The sequence below is a fragment of the Monodon monoceros genome, unplaced genomic scaffold (assembly GCF_005190385.1).
Source record: "Monodon monoceros isolate NGI ecotype Baffin Bay Population unplaced genomic scaffold, NGI_Narwhal_1 Super_Scaffold_9, whole genome shotgun sequence".
Taxonomy (NCBI): domain Eukaryota; kingdom Metazoa; phylum Chordata; class Mammalia; order Artiodactyla; family Monodontidae; genus Monodon; species Monodon monoceros.
The window spans coordinates 35,827,330-35,840,097 of NW_021703786.1; positions in this window are offsets into that span (position 1 = coordinate 35,827,330).

Sequence of the window (12,768 nt, forward strand, 5' to 3'; positions counted from 1 at the left end):
GTGCACGTTGATGGTGCCCAGGGAGGATGTGTGTTGTGTGGCCACTCGATGTCACAAGAGTTTTCATAGGCAAATGCCTCAGCCCCACCACTTACTTATGTGTCTAAATATGTGTTCGTTAGTCCTTTCTCCCTGTAGGCTGACTCTACATATTTGACCTCATAAGCCACATTGTTGGTGACTTTCAACTCTTTCTTCTTTATCCCAAGACATAGTTGAAATTCCCTGGTGTTATCACTCGTATGTAGAATACAGAAAAAAATGCTTAGTCCTCAAACAACTTTTTCTTCCACCTTTCTCTTCACCCACCTGACCCACCATGTATGATGAGGGGTATACAGGTAATAATATTATTTTTTCCTTCCCTCATTGGTATTTATGATCATCTATGTTCTGTGTGTATCTCAGTGGTTCTTAAACTTGGCACTAAAGACCTTTTTATTATTCCATCAACATCCTGGTGTCCATCAACAGGAGAATGAATAGACAAACTTTGGTATATTCATACAGTAGAATGCAATAAAAAAGCAATAAAAAGAAACGAACTATTGATATATGCAACAGCATTTCTAAATCTTGATATGAATTTAGAGCTTAAAAAAATTTCTTACAAAGTAATTCCACACCTAGGAGTCTAGTTGGAGTAAATTATCTGAAATGCAGTGTTATTTCCTAAAGTAAAAACAAACAAACAAAAATCCCCAAACAAACAAACAAAAACTCCCTAGCACTTTAAGTACTTCTGTAATATTGCCATTAAAATTATTTTCATAGGGCTTCCCTGGTGGCGCAGTGGTTGAGAGTCCGCCTGCCGATGCAGGGGACACGGGTTCGTGCCCCGGTCCGGGAGGATCCCACATGCCGCGGAGCGGCTGGGCCCGTGAGCCATGGCCACTGAGCCTGCGCGTCCGGAGCCTGTGCTCTGCAGCGGGAGAGGCCACAGCGGTGAGAGGCCCGTGTACCGCAAAAAAAAAAAAAAAAAAAAAATATATATATATATATATACATTATTTTCATAGGTGACATTTAATGGTGTTAGAAAATGCTTGTGATAAATGAAAATAGAAGATAAAGCTGACTGTACAATATGCATTTAGCAACAGAAGAATGCAGTTAAAAGGTAAATTGTGCGAGGTAGTTTTTCAGTTGGCTTATTTGAAGAGTATGCCTCATTTTTCCCTTTCTCTGCATTATTTCCCCCCGTAGAACAGTGGTGGCAAATTGTTAGTCATGGGTTGAATTTGGCCCACAATCATATTTGTTTGGCCTGGTGTTTTAAAAACAAAAAAGATTTCCAGTATTTAAAAATTGAGATATTTTACATATAAATTCTGATTTTCAGGTCCTCTTGAAGATCTGGCAACAATGTTCCCACATGGCAGCTCCTCATTAGAGCTGTGTAGTGGCTCCCACAGGAAATGCACCCTCCGATCATTTTTGTTCTCACTGGTGCCTCGTTTGCACCACCTTGCTTCCACAGGCGTCTGCTTGTGCCATCCCTGATTACATGCTGACTTTAAACCTTGGATTGTATCAGAGCATCTTTTCCTCAGCCACACCACTTCAGCCCTTTGCCTTCAGCTATGGACTTTGTTACTGTAACCACTGCAGGCAGTTGTTGAGAAGGTGGCTGTCTGCAAGTCACAGGGTAAATGTTTCTCTGCACTCAATGCTAGAACATACCTCTGCTTCTCTCCAGCTATGCTTTTGTTTTTTTTTTTTTAATCCCATGGATGCCTTGAATCATGTGACCAATCATGGCTCTCTCAGCGCTGGCTTCTGGGAAGATCAGAGCCAAGTTGTCCATAAAGTACAGTGTGTCAGAGCCTTGCAACACGTGTTGTATGTATAGAGAAAAGAAGGGAAGGAGGTGCATTTGAGCATCAACAGCAACAACATAACTGTTTTCCTAAAAGCAGACCCTGAGATGGAGATTTGTGTGCAGGTGATTTACTACAGAAGTGCTTCCAGGAGAACCTGGTCGGGGAGGGGGAAGCAGGATAGGGATGGGGAGGAAGCCAAGTCAGAATGCAGTCTCAGTATAGTTAAGAGTAGCTCCAGTCTCCTCCCACAGGGAAACTCAGGAGTGTAAATTATGCCTCACCGCATGTTCTACTCCTTCGCATATAGTCTGCCCAGCCACCTCTCCCTCTCTGCACATTCGGGCAAAGCAGCTCCAGGATCCTGAACGTAGCCCTTCAAAGAGAGTCACAGGTGCTGGTGGTGAGAAGCAAAGCCACACTGGACCCAGGAGAGGAGCTCCAGAAATGGTCGAAGGAATCCGTGGGCTCTCAGTGGAGCACCAGAGTCCACTCCCCAGTGATCATTTCTGAGAAGCAGGCTTATGTGTGACGATTACACTTTTTGTACATTTTAGTAATGTTCAGATTTCTACGTGATTAGAATATATTATTTTAGAATTGGAATAAAGACTAAAATAAAATGTTAAACCATCTCTTGATACTATTTTCCTCTAGCTACTGGTCTTTCTTCTTTCCCTCTTTGATAAGCTCCCTTTAAAGAACATTTAAGATAAATTTAAGATAAACTTTATTTTTCACATTAAAAGCGTGACAAAAGTACTCCACAGTCATTGTAGAAAAGATAGAAAATACAGATAAGTAAAAAGAAGAAAATAAGTGCCCCTGATCCTACCACACAGAATAACCACTAGGATCACCTTCAAATATATTCTCCAGTGTGTATGTCAAATATCAGTACAAATAAGACAGTGCTGTAAATATCTGGTTTTTAAGGTATTTAGACAAACTTTTACATTTGAGAATAGTCTTAGATTTACAGAAAAGTTGTGAAGTAGTACAGAGAGTTCCCACGTACCTTTCACCCAGTTCAATACCTACTTTTTTCACTTAATTTGTCATGAACACTTTCCCATGACAATAAATATTCATCTCAACATCATTTTCAATAATCAGATTGTATTCAATTGTAGGGAATACAGCATATTTATTGAACTAATCCCATTTTGTTGGCTATTTGGGATATTTCTAATTTTTCACTTTTACAGGCGTTTCTTACCAAAAAATTCCTAGAGGTATTGCTTGTCAAATGAGCGGAAAAATTCAAATGCTCTTCATACCTGTTGGTCATTTGCCTTCCAGGAAAATATTCTCAGCAGAATATGTAAGCACCCATTTCACCTACTGTGGGTACTACAATTCTAAACGTACATTTTTTAAAAACACCACTTTAAATAGAGCTTGGTTCCCTAAACCCATCATGCCACTTCCTTCTTCCAGAAATTTTCTCACACTCTTTTATCATCCTGCCTGGTAAACACTCATCCATTTTTCCAAGACTCATTTCCAGCAGCACCTTCTCTAGGAAGATCTTATGTACCCCTCTTCTCTCCCCTTCCAGCCCCCTACTTGGCCTTCTTCTCCTTTGTGCTCAGCTCTTGAGGTCACCTTAGGCAAGGTCAAGTTCTCAGCTTCCAGCATGCCAACATTTAACACATGTGCCATAGGTCCCTAAGGTGGTGGGAAGACAGAGTCTGGTTATGTGTTGAGTGCAGTGATCCAGGTAAGAAGATGGCGTGGATGGGATGGTGTGGGTGGGAAAGAGGGATTGATTCTGGAGATAATAGAGAGATGAAAGCAAAGAGTTTTGTGACCGGGTTGTGGGGGGTTGGGGGTGAGTGAAAAGGGAGAATTTAGGTGTCATTAATCAGTGTTCTCCAGAGAAACAGAACCAAAAGGAGATACACAGATAGGTGTGTAGGTAGGTAGATAGATAGACAGATATCGAGAGAGAGATTTTAAGGAATTGGCTCACATGATAGTGGAGACTTGGTGAGTCTAACATCTGATGGGGGAGGGAGGCTGGGGAGAGCTGCAGTTTGAGTCCAAAAGCTGTCTTCTGGCAGATTTCCTTCTTGCCCGGGGGAGGTCAGCCTGTTCTTCTGAGGTCTTTGATTGGATGAGGCTTACCCACATTATAGAGGGCAATCTGCTGTACTCAAAATCCACTCGTTGACATGTTCATCTAATCCCCAAACACCTTCACAGAAACATTTAGAATAATGCTTGACCAGATACCCAGGTACCGTGATCCTAACCATCACACAGGGGCAAGTCCTACTTCCTGACTCGGTCTTTGACTGGCTGCATGATGTTTTCCAGCTGGTGCTTTTTGCTTGGCCTTGTCTTCTGATCAGATCATCAGTACCTCAACGCCCTGATTGCCCACAGCACCAAGCGCCATGTCAAGCATCCAGTAGGTACTCAGTGATCCCCCCGCCCCTGTGGTTCATAAACTGGTTTCAAATTCAACTCACCCTTTGTTGAGTAGCCATTCCAGACCAGCACTCTGCTGGGCTCATTGACCTACATGGGCTTCTGCTGTGCCAACATCACTAACTTGTAAGGTAAACGTAGTAAGTCAGTGAATGTAGTTGATACAGAGCTTTCGAGAAAAGTCTAGAAGGCTTAAAGAATACTCCAGTGGTATGGGTGATGGATCTCTGACCTTTATCGTCTAGGGCAGGGATGTTCAGACTGTTCTGACTGCCACCCATGATACAAAATACATCTTACGTGGTGGAACAGATGAGGCTGTGCTCCGTGTACATTCCCTTGGTCTCCCCTAGCGTCATCACAGACAGTTTCTCTCCACTCTGTCCCATCCCTCTGCCTGAGGGGGCTCTCTGGCCACAGGGGCATATTTGGTCTATGTATGGAGCCTCCTAGAAGCGACAGGGAGCTAATATCCAGGCGAGACCCTGACCGATGGAGGACAAGTATTTGTGGACCAAGGTTTCAGCTCCCTCATTTTTGGTGGGACAACTCAGACTGTCCCCAGAGGGAAGGAGCTCCAGTGGCCCATGGTGGCAGCCCAGTAATTAACTTGCAGTTCATTGGCTTTCTTCCTTCTTCTCTCACTTACCCCGCCTAGCACAGAACTTTCTGGAATCACCCCCGCCCCCCAGATACGCGACTTGCCCCCAGATCCTTGTCTCAAGGTTTTTCTGGTGAGGAAGTGGTGGTGGTGATGCTGTATGTTGACCCAGGGCACTCAGATCTGAAATAGAGTTTCAAGGAACAATACTTAGCCTAATACATCCAATGCATTCTGATCTCTCCTTTTCTTTTCTCTTCAGTTCTGCTGGACACAATCCACTACATTGATTAGATGACTCACTCATGGGTCTCAGCCTGCAGATGGAAAAATCACCATCCCAGAGGGCGGTGTATTCAAAGGAACTGGGTCTTGATCAGAAGGGCGGTTTGATAGCTGACCTCTTCCTTGGGGGGTACAGCGGGCAGCTGAGGTCAGCCAGGGCGGGGGTGTTCTAACAGCCTGGGGACGCCTCCATTTCATCAGATTTCAAACCAACACTTCTTGTCAAGGGGCTACTTCATTGGCCTCTGCTGACCATCCTGGCACGAAGCCAGATAGAAACAATGCCCCTGTTTTCTCTGCAGTCCTCCGGGTCACCTCGAAGAGGACCAGGGCTCTGAGTGAGGGTGGGGAAGCAATTAGTGAGGAGGAGATGTGACCTTTCAAAGGTCATCAGCTGGGGTATGATTAGCAGACGCTCGGAGGTTTATTCCAAGGGCCTTTCCTGACTGGAAAACAACAATAAAAGAAAAAAAAATGCCCCAATCCCACAAATGGGGTGGAAGTTGAACACTTTAATTCATAAGGAAAAGGACTTGAATAATTGATGTTGCTGCCATGCCAAAGATAATTTCAGCTCGCTCTCTATCTCACAAAGACATTTAGCATTGATTGAGATCAAAGCACCTAGAACCCCTGCTGCTGGGCTGAATGGCAGAGCTCGCCGCCGCTTTTCTCCGCTCTGATAATGTCGTCTTTATGTAGTTAATAAACTGCACACTTCAGTCAAACTACATCATTACAGAAGACTTAGGGAGCTAATAATTTAAAAGCAAAGAATTGCCTCTGTTCCTCACTTTGAACTAAACAACATTCTGTTGAATAAGGAGCACATCAAAGTCTTGTCACTATTACCAGTGTGGATTGAGCAGAAGGCCGTACAGAGTGGGTACTTCAGTCATCGAGGGGGAGAGAGACAGAGAGAGAGAGACAGAAGGAGACAGAGAGAGAGAGACCGAGACAGAGACAGAGAGAGAAACCGAGACAGAGAGAGAGAGAGAGAGACAGATAGAGAGAGACAAACACAGAGAGAGAGAATAAAGATATTGGCTGATCTACCCAAAGGCAGTGCCAGGTGTTTTATTATTATTTTTCCTACCATGCAAGCATCAGGTGGTTTGCGTATTCAATGAGCATCTTTATTGCACGGATGTACTTGAACGAGGTCACAGTGCCCGCTTTTCACCTTGGCCGCATTCTGGACTTCGTCTCAGCTGCCTCAGCCTGCCCACCCCCTCACCGCTCCTGGACCCCCAGGTTCTGTTTGCTGGCTTCCTCGGCCTCTCTCCATGAAGGGCAGTGAAGCTCCACGCCGCCTTCTCGTAGCGCTGGCTTGTTTGTTATTGCATGGCTTGTCTGTTCCTACTTCGCCTCGAGGCTCACTGGCTCACTGGGTGAGGGCAGCCCGTGCACGTGTGTTTGGGGAGACGCGTCCATTCAGAGCAGGGTGTCCTGGGATGGAGACCCCCATTCTACCAGCACACACGCTCGTGCTGCCTAGCTGTGTGGTCACGCGCTTTAAAGAGTGACAACCACACAATGCACCTAAGACCTCCCACCTGACGCCCCCCACTGCTATTGGATGGGTGTTTCAAGATGGATTCTCTGGAAGGGATTTCCAGGGAAATGATCTACTGATCGAGGAAGGTTCTTAGGAGAAAAGCCTTTAAGGAAGTGAAGGAAGTGGCTAGAGCCACGATGTGGTTCAGCTGAAGTCTGGCTTAACCTGATCCCATGGGGAGCTTGGGAGCAGGAATGGAAACACGGGTTGTCCCACCTTGAGGCCGGGGAGCTGGCCTTTGCACCCTGTGTCAGTCAGCCGCTGGCTGCGGCCTGCCCTGGGGGCGGGCTAACCTGCCGGGCACTTCTCACGTGGGTGGCTCCCATAGGCCAAGGGCGACGCTCCAAATGACGGTGCAGCTGTGAGCCCTTTGCAGTCAACGCGCCCAACAGGTGGGAGATAGGTGCACCAGGCTGGCAACGGGGCTCTGGGCAGGGACCATGGAGGGTAAATCAAAATAGTTCTCGGAAGATTTTAGAAAATGTACCTATCGTTTAACCCAGCGCTTTTGTTTTCTTGGCCCTTGTTTATCTATTTTACATATAGTAGTGTGTGTCTGCTGATCCCAGACTCCTAATCTATCCCTCCTCCCCTCTCTTTCCCCTTTGGTAACCTTAAGTTTGTTTTCTTTTTTTAAAAATTTATTTAATTTTGGCTGCGTTGGGTCTTCGTTGCTGCGCGTGGGCTTTCTCTAGTTGCGGCGAGCGGGGGCTACTCTTCGTTGCGGAGCACGGGCTCTAGGCGTGCGGGCTTCAGTAGTTGTGGTGCGGGGGCTCAGTAGTTGCGGCTCACGGGCTTCGCTGCTCTGCAGCACCTGGGATCTTCCTGGACCAGATATCGAACCCGTGTCCCCTGCTTTGGCAGGTGGATTCTCAACCACTGCGCCACCAGGGAAGCCCCATAAGTTTGTTTTCTATGTGGATCTATTTCTGTTTTGTAAATAAGTTCACTTGTATCATTTTTTTAGATTCCACAGATAAGTGATGTCACATGATATTGGTCTTTCTCTGTTGGACTTACTTCCCTTAGTATGATCATCTCTAGGTCCATCCATGTTGCTGCAAAGGCATTATTTCATTCTTCTTTATGGCTGAGTAATATTCCATTGTACCTGTATACTACATCTTCTTTATTCCTCTGTTGATGGACACTTAGGCTGCTTCCATGTCTTGGCTATTGTGAATAATGCTGCTATGAACACTGGGATGCATGTATCTTTTGGAATTAGAGTTTTCTGTGGATATATGCCCAGGAGTGGGATTGCTGGATCATATGGTAACTCTATTTTTAGTTTTTTAAGGAACCTCTAACCCAGCAGTTTTGTTTTTAGGTTTTTATCCTGAGAAAAATAGAGATTTGTAAGAAGTTGTGTGACTGTCATCACCATGGTCACCATCTTCATCATCCTTGAACGAACACGTTTTGTTGGGCACTTTACATCTTTACATCTACCGTCTTATTTAATTCTTCTAATGACTCTGTGAGGTAGTGCCAGTGTTTTATAAGTCAAGACACTAAGGCTTAGAGAGATAATGACCCTTGTCTTAGAACCCCCAGCTGAGAGTGGCCTGCCCATGGGACGTGCGTGGCAATGTTATTTACGGTAATAAAGATTTGGAGATTCAGACAGTCCCCGACTTACGGCGGTGTGACTTGTGATTTCTCAACTTTAAGGTGGTGCGAATTTGGATCTTTTCCTGGGCTGGCGATGTGAGGTCCGATCCTCCCTTTTGAACCTGCGCAGAGGCAGCCACTGCGGCGCCCAGGCAGCCAGGCGACCACGAGGGTAAATGGCCAACACACCGACAACCACACTGGATCCAGACAACCATTCTGGTTTTTGCTTTCAGTCCAGGATTCAATAAATTACACGAGCTATCCAACATTTATTATAAACTAGGCTTTGTGTTAGATGAGTTTGCCTAACTGCAGGCTAACGTTAAGTGCTCCAAGCACTTTTAAGGTGGGCCGGGCTAAGCTATGATGTTTGGTAGGTGAGGTGATTTAAATGCATTTTTGACTTAAGATGTTTTCAGTTTAGAGTGGGTTTATTGGGATGTAAACCCATCATAACTCAAGGAAGATGTGTCATGTATTTCTCCAACACTGGGTGCACTAAGGTAAGTGACTGCACCCCATGCAATGGCACAGCATGAAGTCAATAAAAATGCCATCATGACACAGGCATGGGTCCATACGGCATCGCTAAATGGAAAAATTAGGCCGCAAAGCTGCGTCCTCCTGGGGTGCGTGTGTGCGCGCACGTGTGTGTGTAGACAATGTCTTTTAAGCATTAAGGGATACTTTTGTGTCTCCAGTTCCTTCTCCCCTTTGCTGAGCCTCCTCGCAGACACACTATCTCGGAATTAAAGTTCAGCTCTTCCGTGCTTATTGCCTCGGGGAAGGGATGTAAAACAGGAAGCAGTGGAAAAGGAGAGGCTCAGGCTTTGGGGCTTGAAAAACAGAAGGGTCTTGAGGGCTGCAACAACAGAAGGCATGATGGATAAACTTTCCCCCAGCTCCACCCCAGAAAATGTCCTCTGGGGTTAAGATTGGAGTAGGAGAGGGACAGAGGGATGTTGGGGAGAGGGTAGAGGGAGAAAGGCTGAGAGTTTAGAGGCTGGAGGGTTCCTGAGAAAAACTCTTGGGACTTCTACAGTGGTCCAGTGGTTAAGACTCTGTGCTTCCCCTGCCGTGGGCACGGGTTCGATCCCTGGTGGGGGAACTAAGATCCCGCCCTGAGGCACGGCCAAAAACAAAAAAAGAAAAAGCCCTGAGCCTTGCTTGTCACTTAGGTGGAGGCTGCCGGGGGCTGCAGAGGTGGAGTATCCTTCAAAGGCTCTGAGAGCCAAGGGCATCGGAGGCAATTCCTCTGAGGCCTTTGACTCCAGAGAGAGGGTGCTTTGCGGAGAGGATCCTGTGATGGGACCTCAGACCGCCTCTATGGCATGCCCCGGCTTGCCGCCAGCTCTAGGGGACCTGTGGGGCCTGCAAATGGGAGTGAGGGGCAGTGGGCAGCAAAGCACATAGATGGATGCCCAGACCCATGGCCCAGACCCCCCGGCCCCCAGTTCCTCCTCATCTCCCTCCTTCTCTCCTCCACCCACCCTGAGAATTCGGATACGACGCCAGGGAAAAGAAGGGGATTGAACTGATGCGGTGAATTCCTGCCTGCAGGGGGATGGGCTCATAACAGAATTCAAGCTGAACTAGAGGAAATCAACATCTATTTCTTGCCCACCTGAAGCTGGGGACCAGGGTGTATGGACAGGAAAGGAGTAAGAGGACACACCACAAAATTATGATTTGGGGGTTATCGCTGAGCAATTTCTGTCTCCTTCTGGGTGCTTTCCTGTGGTTTTCATGTGTTTGGCAACAGAACATCCTTAATTTTGAAATTAGAAAAAAACTTATTTCAGATCCTTCTCCAACAACAACAGTAAGAGTTCACATTTACTCAGGAAGTTCAATATGCCGGGCATGGGGCTGGCTACTTTATATCATCCCATTCATTCCTCACAACTGCCATGATCACATTTTACAGATGAGCAACTTGAGGCTCAGAGAGGTTGAGCAACTTGAGGCTCAGAGAGTTTAAGCAACTTACCTGAAGCGGCAGAAATGTGTTAATCGTCCAGATCTGGCTCCACGGAAGCAGATCTGGTTCTCTGCTCTTTCCATCGTACCCTGTTGTCTATCAGACAACTTTTTTTCCCTGCTGAACGCAAAATTAGCCAGAGCATCTGGGATGGGGTTAGAGGTTCCAAGAGAGCACAGGTGCTGAGCAGAGCTGGCCTTGCCAATAAACAAGATGAGTCCGCACAAAGGGCCGACCAGCATGGGGCCTGAGGACACAGCTGTCTGTACAGTGTGAAAGGAAAGCTTGCCATGATGAATTATATTGATGCAACAATGAAAGAATCGTTTTTGAAAGAATTGAACTGTTTTTAAAAGACAAAGGCACATGAATCACATCAACATTGATCTATTCAGTGTAATTTTTGAACCAGGCAGTCTTTTTCTTTTTTAAGGTACATTCTCATTGAAGTTTGACATAAATAGAGAGGCTCACACAGCGAACCAGGGTACAGCTTGATGGATTTTCACAGGCATTTCAAGAACCCCAGGAGCCTCCCTGGTACCCCCTTCCAGTTTCCTTCCCCTTGATAAAGATAATACCCACCCTGACTTCTAACACCTTAGGTTAGTTTTGCCTGATTTAAACTTTATGTGGGTGGAACTTTCTGAACATTATATAAATAGATCATACAGTATGTTTATGAGATTTGCCCATGACGTTTATCTAAAGTTTGTTCAAGCTCATTGACACACAGGATCCACCGAGTAACTACATTTATCAACTGTGAGTCTACACAGTAGATTTTACCCATCCTCCTGCCGATGGGCATTTGATTGTTTCTAATTCTTTTCATGTTGTTTGGTGAATGTGTTTCTTTGGGGCATATACCTAGGAGTGGAATTGTTGGGTCATAGGGTCTATGTGTGTTCCACTTTGGTAGATTCCACCAAACAGTTTTCCAAAGTGGTTGTACCAGGTTACGTCCCATCTCACAGTGTGTAAGAGTTTCTCGTCCTCTGCTTCTTTGCCAACACTTGGTATTTTCTATTTCGATGGGCACGTAGTGGTATGTCATTGCCTTATTGAAGCTGAGTACCTGAATGCCTCTTCATGTGTTTATTGGCCATTTGGATATCCTTTTTTTGTGTGTGTGAAGTCCTGTTCAAGTCTTTTGTAGAGAGTAGTGCTATTTTAAAGAATAACTACTACAGTCCTTTGTGGTATAATTCTGGTTCTGTCGATTAAGTTGGACACTGTGGTCTGTGTGGTATGATTTTTTATGTTTCCTTAACTTAAAATATAGGTACCAACTAGTCTTTTCACTAATGCCTGAAATGTCTACACCAAACTTTCTTTTGAGGTAAGACCTGCACATGTTAGGCAGAGAGAAAGGTATGATAGGTTCTTTTAAACTGTATGGAACAGGGGTGTGCTCAGGCTGTGTTAATGGGGTTTATAATAAGGGGACCCGGGGAATCTAGAGAGATAGCAAACATCTTAGCAGCTGCATAGCCATGCCCCACAAAGAACGGGAACATCTTATACCATAACAGGAGTTATGGGATTTTGATAGCCAGGTTTTTCAATAGGGCATTTCAAGAGTTAGGGTATTTCCATGGCAACGCCGGTCATCCAGCAGAGTGACCTGGTCCTACTATTGCCCTTTGAGCAGAAGGCATCTGTTAGCTCCTGGCCAGTAGGTCCCTGCTGCTATTGACATAGTGGCATCAGATTTCTTTCTTCCCATTTCCTGGATGTTGCCATGTTAATTTTCTAAGTCTCAGACCATCTATGACATCTCCTGTCTTCTTCTCTCTGTGTGTCTTTCAGTGGCTTCCCCCACCCTATAATCACACCTCTCTCTCCTTTTCTCTACAAGCCTCATTTTTCAGTGAGAGAATCTGATTGGACGGCCACTGTAGGTCACTTCTGGTGAGTAGAGCTCTTCCACCAAAGCACCACAAGGGCCACTGGCCAGCCAAGACCACTGCTCATGTCAGTTGGCTGTGCCAGCATCGGTTGGTTCAAAACACAGCAACACACGCATAGGCACCACTTCTGACCACTCTGCTTGGAAGGAGATGGTGGCGGAAGATCCGATACACACAGATGCCTCTCCCATAGGCCAAGACATCACGAGGCATGGACGCTGTTCCAGTTAGTCAGATCGGCTGGGCCCACAGGGAGAAAGACATGGCAGAAAGAATTCTTGTGAGGCCCTTGAGGCTGGGAGACTTTTCATATACGTTTATGTTATTTCTAATAACAATTACAGGAGGGAAACAGACAGTGTGTTATTTCCATTTTAAAAAGGAGAGGGTTAAATTCCAGTACATTTCAGTGGCTCCTGTAATTTGCATCTTATAAACAGTAGATCTGGGATTTGAACCCACCTCTGTCGTATTATCATCATTCATTCTATGGCATCCTTGCAATGGCTCGGGGAACCTTTCTGGGAACTGGACACGTCAGTGAACAAAGCTGACCT